A 10,262-nucleotide genomic window follows, 5' to 3' on the forward strand; every position below is an offset into this window, starting at 1 on the left:
CAAAACTGTGAATAGAATTTTAGTTTGTTTGATGTACTAAGTAGGAAGATTGATATTAATTTGTAAACCACAGACAAAATTTTGCAGAACCAAAAAAGAGTGATGGAGAGGAGACACGTCCATAGGTAAAAACAGGGATGCATTCATATATCTTACTATTCTCCTAAGACATGAGTCTGTCTTTGATTTTCAGTATCTTCTGATGGTCACGTTCTGTGACAACACTTCTGTGTGTAAAACACTGCAGATTCTGAATCTACCCTTTCTTGCAAAATAAACAGTCTGTGCCCTTCTGGTTATACCCTTTTATCCAAAAATCAAGGTAGCATTGGTTCTCGCTCTTCTGGGGCTTTCAATTTTATTTTGTTTTCCTGATAGATTTTAAATAGGCTGATCTGTATCAGGGTGTAGGCTGAAATTAATAGATAATGTAAACTTACAAGAAGAGTTGACATCATGATTTAACCAATGCTTTGTAACTCACACTGATTTTAATCAAAATTATTAAAGAAATAATAGCAATGTTCTTTTTTCTAGAATTTATAATATGTAACTAAAATGATTCTTCCCATGGATTAATATTTTAACTATATAATATTACACTGTGACATGTTTTGTCATATTCATTTCCTAATACCCACTCTGTTCATAATGACTTTGGGTTCTAAATGTCCCTTTGTCGGGATCATTTAAGAACATCAGAAAGCATAGATATTTACATCATAAGCAGCAAAATTACATTTATGAAGTGGCAATGAAAAAATTTTTTCGTTAGAGGTCACTACAACATGAGGAGCTGTAGTAAATGACTGAAGCATTAGGCGGGTTGAGAACCACTGCTTTAGAGGAAGGAGCCAGCACAATGTTAGAATTGTTACAGTCACCAGAATTACAAGGATACTGTTTGCACTAAAAGTTTTTGAACTTTCAAGAATAGTGTATAAAGCCATTCATCATATTTCAAAAATCTTTAAAGTGTTTAGCATGACTTTCAGCCACATATTCTTCTAATTTCATGTATTATCAAATAGTTACATTTTAAAAATACTTAACACTGAAGAATTTTGATTGAGATATTTAGCTACATGAAGACCTATATGCAGCTAAATGCATCTTATATGAGCTATAGTGTACATGTGTGTATATATACAGGATTCTTCATAACTCATGAACCACAGGTACAGATATATACATGTATTCTGAACATTATTTTTGGTCTACTTTCAGGTTTTGTGAGCATGGGGTCAACTTGTTTTTACCTCAGCCTACACAGATCTACATCAAAATATCTGATACCTATAGTAGAATCTGCTTTTAATTAACAGCCTTTACTGATAAACTGTTACACAAATAAGAGCTACTTCATCTTTTGAGTACCTATTGAGAGACTATTATATAATCACAGTATTGTGCTAAAAACTTTATCCATCATTAGATCCTAGAAGACAACATCTAAGAGGAATATTATGTAGGTAGCTATTAAGCGTACTGTGTAAGAGAGGGGGAAACTCTAACTCATAATTGGTGCACAATGATAAACAAATTAGTACTTGAAGTTAGATTTTGAGCAAAATATGTAAATATCCATATATAAATACTAAAGAGTTTTTAATTAAATGTAGTTAGTAAGTCAAACTAGATGGACTAGATATCAAATAACATGTTTGTGGAAGGATGGATATAAGGGAAACAGCAAGATTGGAATTGGAATTTTCCTAATCAAGTGCTAGCATATGCATATTCCTACAAACCCTGAGGAAAAACATACTGAAATGGTATGGGAGAATTTTCTGTATTTTATCAATCATGTTATAAATAAATGCTGATTGGCCAGGTAGGAAATATAGGTGGGAAAACAAGACAGGAAGTAGAAATGATGTAATGAGAACAGGAGAATTCTGGGAAGGAGGAAGTTGATTCCTCCCACTCCTGCCCAGACCACCGAAGCAGCAGGATGTGAACTGCCCCACTGAAAAAAGGTACTGAGCCACATGGCTAACATAGATCAGAAAAATGGGTTAATCAAGATGTGAGAGTTAGCCAGTGAGAGGCTAGAGCTAATGGGCCAATCAGCTTTATAATTCATGGAGACCTATGTGTGATTTTCTTTGGTGCTAAACAGTTGTGGGGAACCGGGCAGGACAGAAACACAAACAAGCCAGATCCTTTATGTTACACTGAAAAAAATCTACTTGAGAGAATAATTGATTTGACAAGTGAAGAACTTTTGGGGTATTCTTGAAGATGCACCTACAATTTGTTGGGAGGAAATTGTTAAGACAGTTAATAAAGACAAAACTGCCATAATTGTTGAACCAGAATACTTACCTATTGAAGCATCTGCTCTGTCCCTTATCTCAACTTGGCATGTGATCTCAACATAATGTTTAATACATATAAATTTGTTATGAAGATTTATTTATTTATAAAGAAAGTTTGATAACTCTTAAATTTGTAGTTTACCTGACACTGTATGATACAAATAGTGTTTAGAGTAGATTATCTAGGTTAATAATGTTTGCTTGGCGTTATAACACCCATTTCTCGCCATTGATCCTCTAACCATTTCATCTGATACAAGACATAAGATGATTTTCACATTTTGGCTATTGTGAAAACTGCTGATACACCTATGGAAGTGATGCTTCCTTGACATATTGGTTTCTGTTATCCTCAAAGACTTTACACTAAACAAATTGAGCCACTCTGAGTAAAGCAGATCTATCATTGTTCCTCTTATATGCTGCTGTTAAAAGGGCCAAATCCACAAGAACAGAACAGTTGTTACCAGGAGCTGAAAGGACTAAATATAAGGACTTGTTTAAAGGGAAGAAATTTCAGCTATGAAAATTGAAACTCTATAAGGTCATAGTGTGTACACTAGGTAGCTACTTTATGGTATGCACGCTATATTATTGGTAGACTTGGTTTTGTGTATATTCTTAATGTAATATCTAAGAGTTCAAATAGGTGCTCAAGTAACAATACAAAAATAATATTGCAATAAATAAATAGTATATAGTATTTCTGTAAAGATAATGAAGCACACAGCCAATGAATCATCATGTTCGAAGTATGAGACATCTTCATTTGTGTTCCTCAGATGAAAAGCATATGATTTATATTTTATTTCTGCTTCTTTTATAAACACTTTAACATATGAGTTTTTGACACTGATATGTTTAGTATTTTCTAACATTAATGGTCATCATCTTCAATACTAGTTACTAAAACACTAAGATTAATTCTTATTTTATAATTCCTTCCATCCCTTTTCAAGTTCACAGAGGTTCAAGGTGATATTTGCTTTGATTTAATCTGTAAAGTTGTGGAACAAAATAAAGAATTTAGGCAAATGAGCTGTATCAGGTGTGAAGGATAAGTGCAGAAAGCCAAATATTTACTTTAGTCTTTAAGAAAAAGAAAACATTTTATTCACTAATTTTTTTTAAAAAAGTAATGGAATGTTTCAGCTATGAATTAGTGTTAGTCAAATTCAGATTTTGCTGCAATATACTCTAAGATATAGATACATACCCATATAGATATTATAAATACAAACAATTAATATTCATATATTAAAATTTAGAAAATGAGAAAGTTGTTTACCAACATAGGAAACATAAAAATAGTGAAATTATCTGAAATTTTAAACAAAATAAATGGGAAAGTATGTAAAGTTGCAGCTTTTGAAACTAATTTGAATGATTCAACTGTGGATTTTAAAAATAAAATATAATTGCCTTCTCAAATGCTACCTGTTTAGTTAGAGTTATAATGTCTTTGATTTTATGCTGATTCAGATAGTTGATTTTTCTATAAAGATTAAGTTTAGATGGAAAGGAAATGGGAGACAGAAAGCCCAAAGAGATAAGAATAATGTAAGAAAGACCCCATTTATATGAGCCCAAATGAAAAGGGATATGTTAATTATAGTTGGCATGGAAAAAAGAAAAAAGATGAGCGTTTCCTTATGTATATAGAAACTTTTCAATCTCTACTGGATTTCTGAAATGAAAACCAGACTACCTAAAGTACTCGAATAAAGTACCCATAAAAAAGCAACTGTGGGGAGAATGTATTTGTTCTGACTTACAATTGAGATCCAATCCGTCATTGGGGAAGACATGACAGCAGGCAGGGAAGGTATGTTGGCAGGAGTAGGAGTTTGGTTGGACACATCACCTCCGGACAAAGAAAACACAGAGCAATAAATGATTAGCTCAGCACACTTTCTCTAGGTGTAAGATACAGCATTCCATACCAGGGATGGTGCCAGTCATGATAGGAAGGTCTTCTAACCTCAATGAAGGTAATCATGATTATCTCCTACCCACATGCCTAGAGTCCATATTCCAGGGAATTCCAGATTCTATTAAAAACAGATGATTAGTGATATATATGAATTATCTTAGTCATTGTTCTAACACTGTAAATAGACACCAAGACCACAGCAATTCTTATAAAAGAAAGTAATTATTTGGGACTTACTTACAATTTTAGTATTTTAGTCAATTATCATTGTGGAAAAAGAATTATCATCATCACAAGGAGCATGATGGCACACAGCCAGACATGGTGCTGGAGAAGTAGCTAAGAGTTATACATTTGTATCCACAAACAACAAGAAGATAGAACCACTGGACTTGGCTTGGGCTACCGAAATTTCAAATCACATCATTGAGGATTTCTCCATTTCTCCAAAAGGCCATCCCTCCTCCAAAGGTCACATTTCTAATCTTTCTCAATTTGTGCCTCTCCCTGATGACTAAGTATTCAAATATATGAGTCTTTGAGAGCAATTCTTAATCAAACACCACAGAAACATATCCAAAGAAATGGTGAATATGAAAGTGAAGTTAATAGATACAGATAATATGCTAAAAGTAGGAAATAATACCTAAAAGTAGGAAAGAAAATCAACACAATGATACAATGTAATAATAGTTACATGGCATAAATTCTACCAATAAACAATATAGTTAGGAGCAATACACTGATTCTAATTTTACTTCACATGAAACTATTTAAGTAAGATTATTGATATTATTGTGAATTTATATTTAGTCACAAAATGTGTAGCTTTTCATATATGAATAAAATAATTTTTAAAACTTTGTGAAGATATACATATGTATGTTAAAACGGTACACTTTATAACAAGCCCTTTCTGCTTTTGTTATGGTTCTTATTGTCAGTGCAGGAATGTCACTATATGTATATTGTATACTATAAGATTTTCGTATTAAATAAAATAATAGACGCCAAGACAATTATTTTAAAAGTTAAACTCATCCAGGATTGAGAAATACTACAAAACTCCAACCTTACAGGGTAACACTCAAGCTGATTAATATCATATTTTCTCCCACAAGTGGAATCATGTCATTATAATTCAAGATACTGATGAAGAAGTAATAGGTAGAGTGAAATTTCTGACAACTGGCAATATAGTCAGATCTTATAGATCATTTCTGTTATGTTTTGTCAAAGAATCTTAAATTTTCCCTATCTTAACTTTCACAAACACAAATAATAGATCTCTTTCCATATTCTCTGTAATAACATTTGCAGTAAATTTAATTTATAACAGTGTATCAAGTATCCAGTGCTGCACTGTCATTGAGATTATTGAAATGATAGTTCTGCTAGATAATCTATCAATCCAAATGGCAGAACTTGGGACCAATCTCGTCTATATTAAAATTACCTCCCCTGTAAGAAACCTATAATTCTTTTTCTTCCTTTCACAACTTTGCCTCTGTTTTCAGTTTTATGAATAATTGCTTTGGTACTGATCAAAAACAAATTCTAGTATGCTATATATACTATCATTGATCACTATGTGCACTAATGTATGAATAAAAATATGTTTATGCTTCTGAATAAAACTGACATCTCTGTAATAAGACATCATGCAGGATCTACTACATTGCTTTTCTACTACCTGGGGAGGGAGATAACATGGGTTTATAAAGCTCAGAATCTGGGCCAAACTATAAAACATTGTGAGCTGCAGGCCTAACATTCTTTCAGTAACTTGTACTCCAGCTTCTTTATACGATATAGCAGAGGTCTTGCTATCAATCAGTGCTTTGTCTCTGAAGGAGGATTCAGAGCAACAGATGACCTGTTCATTTAATTGTTCATGCATTCATAAAATGATATGTATCTTTTATTTTTATTGAGTGCTTAAAGATAGGATAATACAAAATTTTAAAAAAATGATTTTCTGCTAATTTTAAAGTAATAGCTGCTTTTGGGCTACAGAAATTGGATTTTCTATTTCTTTCCTCTGCAGAAGCCTCAGTGTTATTCATTCTTACAAACTGTTACCGAGGACAGAATATGCACCTGCATTTCCTACCTGGAATTTCTTTTCAGAATACTTTGAAGTTCTAGTAAACTCAAACAAAAATTAAAATAAAGCAGCAAAACTTACTCCAGATAAGTCTTATTAGAAACAAAAACAAGTAAGCAAAACAAACAAAAAATTGACGGCCCACTGAAAATTGTAAGGTTTTCAAAGAGCGCATCAATAAACATGCTAACTTGCAATAAGCATACTAACTTGAATCCCTGTGGTGGTGGTGCACACCTTTAATCTCAGCGCTCGGGAGGTAGAGGCAGGCAGATCTCTGTGAGTTCGAAGCCAGCCTGGTCTACACAGAGAATTCCAGGACAAGCATCAATTCACAGAGAAACCTGTCTTGAAAAACCAAAGGGAAAACAAAACAAAACAAACAAAAAATTCCCACAAAACATTCTAAGTTAGAAGGGAAAAGCACTAGAGGCTTCAACCATAGACAAAGAACTACAAGCAACTAAGGAATGCTGCTAGCAGGAGAATGTCTTTCCCAGGGAAGAACATAACAAATGGTTATTCAATACTAAATGTACAGCTTGTAAAACATATACACACAAGTAACATTATACAAAGGACTGAGGTTATAATTACTTAGGAATATGTAGACACACATATATATGTACATACACATACAAACACTCACAAACACACATATACATGTAACATCAGTTAAAGAAAATTAGTCCATTATTTTGAAAGAAAATTATGAGGTGTGGTGTGGGTTTGGAGGGAAGAAAGAAAAGGGGAAAATGTAATTTTATTTTGATCTTTAAAATAAACAATTATTTTTAAAAGGGTTTTCAAACGTGGTTTAAATAAAACATGAGGGCCATTTAAAATTAGTGAATTTAGGAAACTGCAGTAGCAATGCCAGTGTGCTTTTAGACATGCCAATACAAGAGTTCCTACTCTTGTTATTGGAAAGTTACAGACGAAGAAGGCTCTGAAGTGTTCTGAGTAACTTGTATGCTATGCCACAGCACCTGTAGCTGGATCTACAAACACTGCATAGTAGTTCCTTTGGACAATAAAACAAAACATATGTCTGTGGGTGATGGTGTTTATCAAAGAAACAGATTGCCATTTATCTTACAGGTTTTTTTTAAGCAACTTATTATGTTGTAAGAAAGATCTCATCTAGAAGAAAGATTCATAAATATCTTATTAGGTCAGGGGCTGTCTCCAGCTCTGCACAGAGTAGAAAAGAATATGCTGACCAGGAATTTCAGCCATTGCCATTTGTATGTGCAGGGTGGTGTTGCTGAAAACTGTTAAGCAAAATTTTATTTGCCCTACACAGAAAAAAAGATAGAATCAATTATCTAAAGAGACGACTGTCTTCTGTTTTAGCACACTAATTATATTCTTCAAATAGATAATTAATGGTAAAAATAAAAAAATTAAAATAAAAATTAAAAGGTCTACTTTTCAATATCTTTCAAATAGTAAACTTTTGAATAGTAGTACTATATATGTATGGTATATGAACATTCAATAAGAACACCATATGTCATCCATTTTTAATTTTTCTTTTTGGATTGGATTTTCGAGACAGGGTTTCTCTGTAACTTTTGGTTCCTGTCCTAGAACTAGCTGGAACTAGACCAGGCTGGCCTCGAACTCACAGAGATCCGACTGCCTCTGCCTTCCAAGTGCTGGGATTAAAGGCGTGCACCACCACCGCCTGGCTCCATTTTTAAATTGACAGACATTAAAATTTGATTTTGTTTTGCTTTGTGCTTTTATAAATTTTATCACCATACATTTATGCAAAATCAGCTCCACATCCCTCAAAGCCCTGAGTTTCATCACCCCAAGTCCACCATTGATCTCTTATAGACTCCCACTCGGAACCATGTCTTTGTTATCAATCTTTACAACACTGTTTTTAAACCTGGGTGCTAGAAGATGAATTTTATTCATGGAACACCTGGTTATTGGTATTGTGGCCTGAATAAAATATTCAAGAAGCATCAAAATGATGTGCTTTGCAAGCTGTGCAGTGGGAGAACCTGTGCCTTCCAGACTCAGGTGAATTTGTCAAGCCTGGAGCTTGGTTCACCTTATAGTAGTTTAATAACATGTGAAAATCAACTGAAATACATGTTCTTGATATAAATAATTTCTCACAACACATTAGAATTGTATTAATGATGCACACACTTCTATGTATAGCCATATGAAGCTTCTAAAAAGGAGTCAGAAGCTGTAAGAAGGACAGAAAAACAGAAAACACCACATCACTGGTGCCCATCGTTCCTCCTAGACCAATTTGTAAGGAAAAAAGTTGCTTTTTTTTCTTAGTTTGTCATCTGGAGCAGGAATTTGAGAGCAGCTTACTGTAGTGATGAGGCAAGCAAGCCTGCTTTTGGTCCCTCCCAGCTTCCACACAACTAGCTTAACACCAGAAATAACAACATACAAATAGTATTTATTTAAACAATACCTGGCCCATTATCTCCAGTCCCTTAACCCATTTCTAATATCTGTATTGCCACTTGACTATGGCTTACCAGCATAAGTCTAACTAATGTCCATATGTGTAGGAGAAGCATGGCGTCTGTCTGACTCTGTTTTCTTCCTCCCAGAATTCTGTTCTGTCTTCACCACCCACCTAAGGGCTAACCTATCAAAAGGCCAAGGCAGTTTCTTTATTGACCAACAAAAGTAACACATGAGTTTCATCATAGTATAAGAACATGTAAAGATATTATTTATTAAGGATCTCTTACATCAGCTTACAAAACAAAACTGATCTTTCTATGATTCAACAACTTTAACCATGCTTCTATGAGGGTTGTTTTATCTCCTGAATGTGGACATTCTGCTTTTAATCACAGGGTCTTGAATGTTTTTTCTAAAACTTATGGCTGTTTCAGCATTATTTGCTTCTTTAAATTGCTTGGTTTCTGGCAGATTATCTAGCTAAATATATTTGTTTCACATATTACTTTGCCTAAATACAGAAGAGCAAAGCTTAAGGTCTGAGTGATCCATTTCATCAGGGGATTGATATGTTGAGTTCTTGATTTACCTGCTGGAACCCATAGTTGTTTCTAGAGCTACTTCCAATGTTTAGACTCCATGTATCTCATTAAGCTAAATACTATTTATTTTCTATTTTCCATTCTTAATATTCTTAAGCAAGGAACTTTGATGTTTTATTGGTGATTATATTTTAATTCAATAGTTATGAGATTATTATTTATAGTTTTAAATAGTTTTCAGAATTTCTTATTTCTTTTAAGTGCTGGTTATTAGGTGACTTCTTTTTGTATTGATTTTTGTTGAGCTCTGCATTTTTCTCTGCTCCCCTCCCTGCCTCTCCCCTCCACTTCAACCCTCAACCAAAGTCCCCATGCTCCCAATTTACTCAGGAGATCTTGTCTTTTTCTACTTCCTATGTAGATTAGATCTATGTATGTATTTCTTAGGGTCCTCACTGTTGTCTAAGTTCTCTGGGATTGTGGTTTCTAGTCTGGTTTTCTTTGCTTTATGTTTAAAAACCACTTATGAGTGAGTACATGTGATAATTGTCTTTCTCATTCTCATTCAAAATAATGTTTTCTATCTCTATCCATTTGCCTGCAAAACTCAAAATGTCATTTTTTTCTTCTGTGTAGTTTTCCATTGTGTAAATGTACCACATTTTCCTTATCCATTCTTCAGTTGAAGGACATTTAGGTTGTTTCCAGGTTCTGGTTATGACAAACAATGCTGCTATCAACATAGTTGAACAAATGTCCTTGTGGCACAATTGAGTATCCTTTGGATATATACCCAAAAGTGGTATTACTTAGTCTTGAGGAAGGTTGTTTCCTAATTTTCTGAGAATTTGTCACATTGACATCCAAAGGGCTGTACCAGTTTTCATTCCCACCAGCAATGCAGGAGT

The 10,262-nt window shown here is 33.7% G+C and overlaps 1 pseudogene; it reads right to left on the reverse strand.

Annotated features, from left to right (window-relative positions):
• Positions 1–771: 771 nt before the first annotated feature.
• The window catches only part of LOC101993554, a 103,768-nt pseudogene continuing 94,277 nt past the window's right edge, over positions 772–10,262 (reverse strand).

Source organism: Microtus ochrogaster, linkage group LG5, assembly GCF_000317375.1.
Source record: "Microtus ochrogaster isolate Prairie Vole_2 linkage group LG5, MicOch1.0, whole genome shotgun sequence".
NCBI classification, from domain to species: domain Eukaryota; kingdom Metazoa; phylum Chordata; class Mammalia; order Rodentia; family Cricetidae; genus Microtus; species Microtus ochrogaster.